Consider the following 12,711-nt stretch of genomic DNA (forward strand, 5'->3'; position numbering starts at 1 on the left):
AATCCTTTCAGAAACAGCTCCCCTTCCCTCACTGTAACCATGACAGAGCTGTCAAAAATGGGCTCTGATTCCACAATCAATGAACACAGCCTGGCTAGAGTATCCCTAATCTTTAGACCAAAGATCAGCAAACTGTTCCTATAAAGTATTTTAGACCTTGACATCTATACGGTATATATGCTAACCACTAAACTCAGCTACTGCAGCAAGAAGCAGCCCTGGACAATATGTAAACAAATGAGCATGACTGGGCTCCAATTAAACTGTGTTTTTAAAAACCAGGAAGCAGGCAGAGTTTGGCCAGCAGGTTGCAGCCTGCCAATCAATTCCTGACCTACACTAAGTGACTGGGTACATGTGATCCAGTAAAGGCAATCAAGTCCTTTCACACATATTGTTACAGATACCATGAGACAAAGGACACTCTTGTTTTGCAATCTCAAGACCTATGCAATATATAATCCTGGAGCTGAGGGGGGCTAACTCTCCCAACATGGAGAAATGAAGTAACAAAAGAAAATAGAGATATACATATCTGTTGACAATAACATCTACAGGGTTGGACTGAGCCAAATTTGAAGCCCTGGTTTAGAGCGCTAGGCTAATAAATATTTTTATATCAATTAGTTTGAACTGGGTTTCTTTCAACCCAGTGAGTACTAACCTATACAACAGCAGAGTATTTAATTAAATATCAGTTTAATTATGTAATAGTAGCTTATGGTGTATCAAACATAATATTCATTAAAACATTTCTCAACTTTTTTTGCAGCCTACTCAGACATTTGAAAACTAGGCAAAAATATTACAAGGAAATTAAAAATCAATATATCTTAAAAACAAAGATGCAAAATTCCTTAACAAAAATTAACAATACATAAAAAGGATACTACACAATGACCATGTACAATTTAAGTCAGGAATATAAGTGAATTTAACATTCAAAAACCCATCAACATATTTCACCATGTTAACAAATAAAAGGGAAAAAAACATACAATCATCTTTTTAGATGTAGACAAAGCATCTGTAAAATTCAACACCCTGTCATGCTTAAAAAAAAAAAAAAAAAACTCTCAGAAAACTATAATTACAGGCAACATCCTCAACTTACTAAAGGGCATCTTCAAAAAAAACCCTACAGCAGCCATCATACGTAATGGCAGAAGACCCTACTTCTAAGGTTGAGAACAAATCAAATACATGCATGCTCACCACTTCTTTTCAATAATCTACTGAAAGTGCTAGCCAGTGCAAAAAGAAAAAGAACAAAGGGCATAAAAATCAAAAAGGAAAAAGTACCTCTATTCACAAAGCATGTGACTATGTACAAGGAAAACCCTAAGCAATCTTAAAAAGCCAATAAACTAACAGATGACTGCAGTGAAAAAAAAAATTCAAGTTCAGCAAACTAAAATCAAATACATTTCTACATGCTAGTTGTGATCAGAAATGGATATTCAAAAACAATTACATCTATAAAACATCAAAAAACATGAAATAGAATATGTGCAAGAAGTATACACTAAGACCTACAAAACACTGCTCCTAAGAGAAATTAAAGAAAACCAACAAGGGTCACTTGTTGAACAGTCACTGAAGGCTTTCTCATACTCAGTACATTTGCAAGGCTTTTCTCTGATATGAGTTCGCTGGTGTTTTCTGAGGTTTGCATTCTGGCTGAAGGTTCTACCACTTTCACTGCATTTATAAGGTTTCACTCTGGTATGAATCCTCTGGTGCTAAATAAGAGATAAGCTGAACGCACTGGTCACAGCAAACATCCTCTTCCTACAACACAAGAGAAGACTCTACACATGGACATCACCAGATGGTCAATACCAAAATCAGATTGATTATATTCTTTGCAGGCAAAGTTGCAGAAACTCTATACAGTCAGCAAAAACAAAATAGGGGAGTTGACTGTGGCTCAGATCATGAACTTTATATTGCAAAATTCAGACTTAAACTGAAAAAATAGGGAAAACCACTAAACCATTCAGGTATGACCTAAATCAAATCTCTTATGATTATATAGTAAAAGAGACAAATAGATTCAGAGGATTAGATCTGATAGACAGAGTGCCTGAAGAATACAGAGGTTCGTGACATTGTACAGGAAGCAGTGATCAAGACCATCCCCAAGAAAAAGAAATGCAAAAAGGCAAAATGGTTGTCTTATGAGGCCTTACAAATAGCTGAGAAAAGAAGAGAAGCAAAAGGCAAAGGAGAAAAGGAAAGATAAACCCATCTGAATGCAGAGTTCCAAAGAATTACAAGGAGAGATAAGAAAGCCTTCCTCAGCAATCAATGCAAAGAAATAGAGGAAAACAATAGAATGGGAAAGAAAATCAGAGATACCAAGGGAACTTTTCATGCAAAGATGGGCACCATTAAGAACAGAAATGGTGTGGACTTAACAGAAGCAGAAGACATTAAGAAGAGGTGGCAAGAATACACAGAAGAACTATCCAAAAACTATATTCATGACCCAGATAATCACGGTGATGTGATCATTCACCTAGAGCCAGACATCCTGGAATGTGAAGTCAAGTGAGCCATAGGAAGCATCACCACGAATAAAGTTTGTGAAGGTGATAGAATTCCAGTTGAGCTATTTCTAAAAGATGATGTTGTAAAAGTGCTGCACTCAATATGCCAGCAAATTTGGAAAACTCAGCAGTGGCCACAGGACTGGAAAAGGTCATCCCAATCCCAAAGAAAGGCAATGCCAAAGAATGTTCAAACTACCACACAATTGCACTCATCTCACACGCTAGCAAAGTAATGCTCAAAATTCTCCAAGTCAGGCTTCAACAGTATGTGAACTGTGAACTTCCAGATGTTCAAGCTGGATTTTAAAAAGATAGAGATCAAATTGCCAAAATTTGTTGGATCATCAAAAAAGCCCAAGAGTTCCAGAAAAACATCTATTTCTGCTTTACTGACTACACCAAAGCTGACTGGATGGATCACAACAAACTGTGGAAAATTCTTCAAGAGATGGGAATACCAGACCACCTGACCTGCCTCCTGATAAATCTGTATGCAGCTCAAGAAGCAACAGTTAGGCTCTTTTCGTGCCTAGCGCAGCCATGGCTCAGGGTCCCAAGAAGCACCTGAAACGCGTAGCAGCTCCAAAACATTGGATGCTGGATAAACTGACTGGTGTGTTTGCCCCTTGTCCATCTACCGGCCCTTACAAGCTAAGGGAGTGTCTCCCCCTAATCATTTTCCTAAGGAATAGACTTAAGTATGCCCTAACTGGAGATGAAGTAAAGAAGATTTGCATGCAGCATTTCATTGAGATCGATGGCAAAGTCCGCACAGATATAACCTACCCTGCTGGTTTTATGGATGTCATCAGCATTGTTAAGACTGGAGAGAATTTTCGTTTGATCTATGACACCAAGGGTCGCTTTGCTGTTCATCGTATTACACCTGAGGAGGCCAAGTATAAATTGTGCAAAGTAAGAAAGATATTTGTGGGAACCAAAGGAATCCCTCATCTGGTAACCCATGACGCTCGTACCATCCATTACCCTGATCCCCTCATCAAGGTGAATGATACCATTCAGACTGACTTGGAGACTGGCAAGATTACTGATTTCATCAAATTTGACACTGGTAACCTGTGTATGGTGACTGGAGGTGCTAACCTGCGAAGAATTGGTGTGATTACAAACCGGGAGAGGCATCCAGGTTCTTTTGATGTAGTTCATGTGAAAGATGCGAACGGCAACAGCTTTGCCAAACGGCTCTCAAAACATTTTCGTTATTGGCAAAGGCAACAAACCGTGGATCTCTCTTCCCCGTGGAAAGGGTATTCACCTTACCATTGCTGAGGAGAGAGATAAGAGATTGGCAGCCAAACAGAGCAGTGGATAAAATGATCTCTATGTGATGTGATTGGAAAAGTCTTTGTAATTAAAGATAATACCAAGTGAAGAAAAAAAAAAAAAAAAAGAAGCAACAGTTAGAACTGGGCATGGAACAACAGACTGGTTCCAAATAGGAAAAGGAGCATGTCAAAGCTATATACTGTCACTCTGCTTATTTAACTTAGACGCAGAGTACATCATACAAAATGCCAGGCTGGAAGAAGCACAAGGTGGAATGAAGATTGCCAGGAGAAATATCAATAACCTCAGATATGCAGATGACAACACCCTTATGGCAGAAAGTGAAGAAGAACTAAAGAGCCTCTTGATGAAAGTGGAAGAACAGAGTGAAGAAGCTGGCTTAAAACTCAACATTCAGAAAACTAAGATCATGGCATCTGGTTCCATCACTTCATGGCAAATAGACAGGGAAATAATGGAAACAGTGAGAAACTTTATTTTTTAGGGTTCCAAAATCACAGTAGATGGTGACTGCAGCCATGAAATTAAAAGACACTTGCTCCTTGGAAGAAAAGCTATGACCAACCTAGACAGCATATTAAAAAGCAGAGACATTTGCCAACAAAAGTCCATCTAGTCAAAGCTATGGTTTTTCCAGTAGTCATGTATGGATGTGAAAGTTGGACTATAAAGAAAGCTGAGCACCGAAAAATTGATGCTTTTGAACTGTGGTGTTGGAAAAGACTCTTCAGAGAGTCCCTTGGACTGCAAGGAGATCCAACCGGTCCATTCTGAAGGAGATCAGCCCTGGGATTTCTTTGGAAGGAATGATGCTAAAGCTGAAACTCCAGTACTTTGGCTGCCTCATGTGAAGAGTTAATTCATTGGAAAAGACTGATGCTGGGAGGGATTGGGGGCAGGAGAAGGGAACGATAGAGGATGACCGTTTGATTGAAACTCTAAAAAAGACAAATCTAATCTTAAATGACTAAAGGCAGATCAGTAGTTGCCTGGGGCCAAGGAATCGGGTGAACTGACTGAAGAGGGACACAAACTATTTTGAGATGATGGATGTTATTCACAGCTTGACTGCAATTGTTACACCGGTGTGTACAACTGTCCAAACTCATCAAGCTGAACTCTTAAAATAGACACATTTTACGGTACATAAAATATGTCTCAATGATGTTGAATTTTTTAAAATTCTAATAGCCTGTCCTATCTTCCCCACTTTCCTAACTTCCCCTTTTCCTGAGCCAATTACTTAAACTTTCACCCGTTTTTCTATTTACCACTGTATAGTTTACAGGGTGAGTTCTTGATTTAAAAAAAAATTTAGCTGTTTACTATATGCCCCTGTAGTTAATTTAGCTTTCTTATAAACTATCAACCCACCCCTATATATAGTTTTCCATTTATATTCCCTGTCTCACTCTTTCAATATAGTTAACAGTTTTTTTCTTATATTACTATTGATATATTAATTTGTTCAATTTTTGTTTTCCCTGCTGTTAACTACTGGTCTGAAGTTTGGTGCGGTTTATTATTGATGTAGTTTTAGTAAAAATTATTAATTTACTTCCAAATTAAACGAGTTTCAAAACCTCTCTCAAAATTATCAAACACACCAGAAAACTGTCAGTTTCAGTTTATTCTCTGATAAATCCTTTCTGAGGCTCCTTCCTCCTAATATAAAGGGGAGTTCCGTTCCCTCTACCTGAAGTACAGCCAGCATCCTCCTGATTCCCATTTTCACAATCCTGACAGTGCCCTTGCTTTCTCTGTCTAGTGACAGATCACCTGTTTCCAAAATCACTTTATATCCCTATTTTTATGCTGAAGCATATTTTCTAGTAGCAATCTGACAAAATGTCTAAAAATATTTTTCCCTCAGATTTGAGTCATAATTTGGCTGAATACATAATTCTTTCTAAGCCTTAGCTCCACACTCTTTCAGTTTCTAATATTATTGTTGAAGAATCTAATGTGCCATTATACACAATCCCAATCTTTTGGGTGGAACTATTTTTTTCTCTATAAACTTTTAGGATCTGTTATGCCACTTTTTCTAAAATTTTCTAAAACTTCGTTCTAAAATTTCAGTAGGAACCTTTGAACTGTGTCTCTGAATTCTTCCCCTCTATTTTCCATGTTCTCTTTTCAAAACCACTAATCAATCATTTATTAGATGTTACAGACTGATCTTATCATTTTTCTTATTTTCTCAACCTTTTGTGACACGACTGAGCAACTGAACTGAACTGAATTTTGTCCTTCTGAGAAAGATGCTCAATTTTATCTTCCAATTCTTCTCTTGAATTTTAAAACTATCACATTTTTATTTTCCAAGAACTCTTTCTTATTCTGTAAATGTTCCTTTTTATAACTAATTCGCATTTTATAAATTTAGTTTTTTGGCACTCTAAAGATGTTATTTCTTTTTAGATACATGTATTCTGGACCCTGCATGGTTTTTGTATGCTCTAAATTCTTTTCTTCCATTTCTCTCATGTAACAAACTTTTTATACATGTCAGGTGTTCTTTGGTTTGCTCTTCACATATGAGTAAAGCACTTATAAAATAATCAAAGGCTGTCAATGAACAGGCTAGACTTGTTGACTGAGTTTCATCTTAGGGAGATCAGGTGAAACCCATGGGGCATTTTACTGAAGAACAGAGTAACTCTTTCCTCTTGTGCCAGTCATAGTCAGGTCTCCCCAGAGAAAAATCCTTCATTTTCCTGCTTACTGAAAATAAATTTGATTAGCAGAATTTTAAAAGTCTAGCAGAATAAAGCTGTCTCAATATTCAGAATCCATTTTTCACTTAATGCTCTCTACCTCCAACACTCTTCATTTTTTTAGAATAACTTCTGCCCCTTCCCCTCAGCCATACCATAGCTGGTATTTCCCATATCTAGATCTTCTCTAATTTATCCATCCAAAAGTAAACTTTTAGTTTTCTTTTGGGAAAGGGAGGACAGAATTGGAGATTTAGGGGTTAAAAGCTCCTTTTAAAACTTTCAAATAATCCTTTTCCAGCTCTATTTTATACCCCTGCCTTCAGAAGTAAATAGTGCTTTAATTCTTGAAACTTTTTCAGATATTCTGCAGGTAATGCACATCACCTTGCTTCTTATTAGCATCTTCCCCTGCAGGTTAGGTCTCAACTTTCTCTCCTTGCTAAGGCATCAACCATAATTTTTAACAGGACCCTGCACAGGGATTCTTAAGTTTTATGTTAATCTACAAGAACACTAGATAACACGATGTTATCTAAAGGATTCACTCAGCAGGTCTGGGTTGTCCAAACCCTACACATCCTCAGAAAAGATTTGGCCTAAGCCAGGCTCCTGGAAAATAACCTCTAAACTTTTATTATTCTGCCTGTGAGGAGCATTTTTGTTTACCTAAAGCCTTGAGTCATGTCAGACAGTTTATGCTAATAATGTGATTTATGGTGGGGACCTTGAAACACATGGAATCAGCCTGATCTCTGGAGGGACTGGAGAATTAAGACTACATGGGCTTAATTAAGACTACATGGGCCAAGCCTACATGGGCTTCCCTGGTGGCTCAGATGGTAAAGAATCTGCCTGCAATTAGGGAGACCTGGGTTTGATCCCTGGGTTGGGAAGATCCCCTGGAGGAGGGCATGACAACCCACTCCAGTATTCTTACTGAGAGAATCCGCATGGACAAAGGAGCCTGGTGGGCTACAGTCCATGGGATCACAAAGAGTTGGACACAACTGAGCAACTAAGCACAGCACAAAGCAACAGATTTCCCAACCTGAGGATCTGGCAAAGGGACTGAGAACCCCCAGGAAATCCAACTTTGGAGGCCAGTGGGATTTGATTATAGAACTTCTGCAGGGCTGGGGAAACAGACTCTTGGAGAACACAAACAAAACCTTTAGCAGACCAGGAGCCAGAAGAAAGGAAGAGTCTCCACAAGGAGCAAACTTGCCCATGAGTGTCCAGCAGTCTCCAGCAGACACGTGGATCAACAGTGGTCTGCTATGGGGTCAGCTATGGGGTCAGAGACACTGAATACAACAATACGTGCACAAGTCCTTTTGAAGGAGGCTGCCATTACCAGGTACATTAACTCTACCACAGTTTCGTCTCAGGCCAAGCAACAGGGAGGGAGCAGAGCCCCAGCCATCAACAGGAAATTGGATTAAACATTTACTGAGCAAGGCCGCACCAATCAGACGCAGTTTCCCCCCAGTCAGTCTCTCCCATCAAGAAGCTTCTATAAGTCTCTTGTCCTTATCCGTCAGAGGGCAGAGAGAATGAAAACCACAATCACAGAAAACTAACCAAACTGATCACATGGATCACAGCCTTGTCTAACTCAATGAAACTATAAGCCATGGCCACCCAACACAGACAAGTCATAGTGAAGAGTTCTGACAAAACATGGTCCACTGGAGAAGGGAATGGAAAACCACTTCAGTATTCTTGCCTTGAGAACCCCATGAACAGTATGAAAAGGCAAAAAGAAATGATGCTAAAAGATGAACTCCCCAGGCTGATAGGTGCTCAATATGCAACTGGAAAAGAATGAGAAATAACTCCAGGAAGAATGGAGAGACAGAGTAAAAGCAAAAACAATGCCCACTAGTGGATATGACTGGTGATGGAAGTAAAGTCTGATGCTGTAAAGAACAATATTCCATCGAAACCTGGAATGTAGGTCCATGAATCAAGATAAATTGGAAGTGGTCCAACAGGAGCTGGCAAGAGTGGGCATCGACATTTTAGGAATTAGTGAACTAAAATGGACTGGAATGGGCAAATTAAATTCAGACGATCATTATATCTACTACTGTGGGCGAGAATCCCTTAAAAGCAATGGAGTAGCCCTCATAGTCAACAGTCTGAAATGCAGTACTGGGTACAATCTCAAAAATCATAGAATGATCTCTGTTTGTTTCCAAGGCAAATCATTCAACATCACAGTAATCCAAGCCTATGACACAACCACTAATGCCAAAGAAGGTAAAGCAGAACAGCTCTATGATGACATACAAGACCTTTCAGAACTAACACCCAGAAAAGATGTCCTTTTCATCATAGGGGACTGGAATGCAAAAGTAGGAAGTCAAGAGATACCTGGAGTAACAGGAAAATTTGGCCTTGGAGTACAAAATGAAGCAGGGCAAAGGCAAACAGAGCGTTGCCAAAAGAATGCACTGATCATAGCAAACATCCTCCTCCAACAACACAAGAAACTACTCTACACATGGACATAATGAGATGGCCAATACCAAAATCACATTAAATATATTCTTTGCAGCTGAAGATGGAGAAGCTCTATACAGTCAGCAAAAACAAGACTGGAGGTGACTGTAGCTCAGATCATGATCTCTTACTGCAAAATTCAAGACTTAAACTGAAAAAAGTAGGGAAAACCACTAGATCATTCAGGTATGACCTAAACAAAACCCCTTGATTATACAGTAGAAGTGACAAATAGATTCAAGGGATCAGAATTGACAGAGTGCCTGAAACTATGGACAGAGGTTAGTGACCTTCTACAGGAAGCAGTGATCGAGACTATCCCCAAGAAAAAGAAAGGCAAAAAGGCAAAATGATTTTCTGAGGAGGCCTTACAAAGATGTGAGACAAGAAGAGAAGCTAAAGGCAAAGGAGAAAAGGACAGATATACCCATCTGAATGCAGAGTTCCAAAGATTAGCAAGGAGAGATATGAAAGCCTTCCTCAGAGACCAATGCAAAGAAATAGAGGAAAACAACAGAATGGGAAAGACTAGAGATCTCTTCAAGAAAATTAGAGATACCAAGGGAACATTTCATGCAAAGATAGGCTCGATAAAGGACAGAAATGGTATGGACCTAACAGAAGCAGAAGATACTGAGAAGAGGTGGCAAGAATACACAGAAGAACTATACAAGAAAGATCTTCATGACCCAGATAACCACGATGGTGTGATCGCTCACCTTGAGCCATACATCCTGGAGTGCAAAGTTAAGTGGGCGTTAGGAAGCACCACTACAAACAAAGCTAGTGGAGGTGATGGAATCCCAGTTGAGCTATTTCAAATCCTAAAAGATGATGCTGTGAAAGTGCTGCACTCAATATGACAGCAAATTTGGAAAACTCAGCAGTAGCCACAGGACTGGAAAAGGTGTTTTCATTCCAATCCCGAAGAAGACCAATGCCAAAGAATGTTCAAACTACTGCACAATTGCACTCATCCCACACGCTAGCAAAGTAATGCTCCAATTCTCCAAGCCAGGCTTCAACAGTATGTGAACTGTGAACTTCCAGATGTTCAAGCTGGATTTTGAATGTGCAGAGGAACCAGAGATCAAATTGCCAATTTCCACTGATCATAGAAAAAGCAAGAGAGTTCTACAAAAACATGTACTTCTGATTTATTGACTACACCAAAGCCTTTGATTGTGTGGATCACAACAAACTGTGGAAAATTCTGAAAGAGATGGGAATACCAGATCACCTAATCTGCTTCTTGAGAAATCTGTACACAGCTCAAGAAGCAATAGTTAGAACTGGACATGGAACAAGAGTGCTTCCAAACTGGGGAAGGAGTATGTCAAGGTTGTATACTGTCACACTCCTTATTTAACTTATATGCAGAGTACATCACACAAAATGCTGGGCTGGATGAAGCACAAGCTGGGTTAAAGAATGCCAGGAGAAATATCAACAACCTCAGATATGGAGATGACACCACCCTTATGGCAGAAAGTGAAGAACTAAAGAGCCTCTTGATGAAAGTGAAAGAGGAGAGTGAAAAAACTGGATTAAAACTCATTCAAAAAACAAAGATCATGGCATACGGTCCCATCACATCATGGCTAATAGATGGGGAAACAATGGAAACAGTGACAGACTTGGCTTTTTAGGGGTCCAGAATCACTGTAGATGGTGATTGCAGCCATGAAATTAAAAGATGCTTGCTCCCTGAAGAAAAGCTATCACCAACTTAGACTGCATATTAATGAGCAGAGACATTACTTTGCCAACAAAGGTCCGTCTAGTCAAAGCTATGTTTTTTCCAGTAGTCATGTATGGATGTGAGAATTTGACTATAAAGAAAGCTGAGCACCAAAGAATTGATGCTCTTGAACTCTGGTGCTGGAGAAGACTCTTCAGAGAGTCCCTTGGACTGCAAGGACATCAAATAATCAGTCTTCAAGGAAATCAGTCCTGAGTATTTATTTGAGGGACTGATGCTGAAGCTGCAACTCCAATACTTTGGCCACCTGATGCGAAGAACTGACTCACTAGAAAAGACCCTGATGCTGGGAAAGATTGAAGGCAGAAAGAAAAGGGGACAACATAGGATGAGATGGCTGGATGGAATCATTAACTCGATGGACATGAGCTTGAGCAAGCTTCAGGAGTTGGTGATGGACAGGGAAGCCTGGAATGCTGCAATCCATGGGGTCAAAAAGAGTCGGACACAACTAAGTGACTGAACTGAATAAAAAATAATAATTAAAAAAACCCCAAAAACCTGGACACCAAGGCTCAGGTTTACTTCTCTGGTTGGTAATACATCACACATACTGCCACATATCATTTCTGGGAGAATTAAGCACCGTCCATATCACTCCATGTTCAAGGTCAGGAGGGGCAGCGGTGAGGAGATACCCCTCGTCCAAGGTAAGAGAAACCCAAGTAAGATGGTAGGTGTTGCAAGAGGGCATCAGAGGGTATACACACTGAAACCATAATCACAGACAACTAGTCAATTTAACCACACTAGGACCACAGCCTTGTCTAATTCAATGAAACTAAGCCATACCCGTGGGGCCAACCAAGAAGGGTGGGTCTGGTGGAGAGGTCTGACAGAATGTGGTCCACTGGAGAAAGGAATGGCAAACCACTTCAGTATTCTTGCCTTGAGAACGCCATGAACAGTATGAAAGGCAAAATGACAGGATACTGAAAGAGGAACTCCTCACGTCAGTAGGTGCCCAATATGCTACTGGAGATCAGTGGAGAAATAACTCCAGAAAGAATGAAGGGATGGAGCCAAAGCAAAAACAATACCCCGTTGTGGATATGACTGGTGATAGAAGCAAGGTCTGATGCTGTAAAGAGCAATATTGCTTAGGAAACTGGAATGTCAGGTCCATGAATCAAGGCAAATTACAAGTGGTCAAACAGGAGATGGCAAGAGTGAATGTCAACATTCTAGGAAATGGACTGGAATGCGTGAATTTAACTCAGATGACCATTATATCTACTACCGCGGGCAGGAATCCCTTAGAAGAAATGGAGTAGCCAACATGGTCAACAAAACAGTCCGAAATGCACTACTTGGATGCAATCTCAAAAATGACAGAATGATCTCTGTTCGTTTCCGAGGCAAACCATTCAATATCACAGTAATCCAAGTCTATGCCCCAGCCAGTAACGCTGAAGAAGCTGAATGGTTCTATGAATACCTACAAGACCTTTTAGAACTAACACCCAAAAAAGATGTCCTTTTCATGATAGGGGACTGGAATGCAAAAGTAGGAAGTCAAGCAACACCCGGAGTCAGGCAAATTTGGCCTTGGAATACAAAATGAAGCAGGGCAAAGACCAATAGAGTTTTCCCAAGAAAATGCACTGGTCATAGCAAACACCCTCTTCCAACAACACAAGAGAAGACTCTACACGTGGACATCACCAGATGGTCAACACCGAAATCAGATTGATTATATTCTTCACAGCCAAAGATGGAGAAGCTCTATACAGTCAGCAAAAACAAGACCAGGAGCTGACTGTGGCTCAGATCATGAACTCCTTATTGCCAAATTCAGACTTAAGTTGAAGAAAGTAGAGAAAATCACTAGACCATTCAGGTATGATCTAAATCAAAT

The 12,711-nt window shown here is 39.8% G+C and overlaps 1 protein-coding gene and 1 pseudogene across 5 annotated transcripts in view; one reads left to right on the plus strand and one right to left on the minus strand.

Annotated features, from left to right (window-relative positions):
* Positions 1-12,711, minus strand: part of MAN1A2 (mannosidase alpha class 1A member 2) — a 185,368-nt gene that overhangs the window by 135,122 nt on the left and 37,535 nt on the right. The window lies entirely within an intron of this gene.
* Positions 3,070-3,969, plus strand: LOC781612 (small ribosomal subunit protein eS4, X isoform-like; annotated as a pseudogene).

The sequence above is a fragment of the Bos taurus genome, chromosome 3, assembly GCF_002263795.3.
Source record: "Bos taurus isolate L1 Dominette 01449 registration number 42190680 breed Hereford chromosome 3, ARS-UCD2.0, whole genome shotgun sequence".
Taxonomy (NCBI): domain Eukaryota; kingdom Metazoa; phylum Chordata; class Mammalia; order Artiodactyla; family Bovidae; genus Bos; species Bos taurus.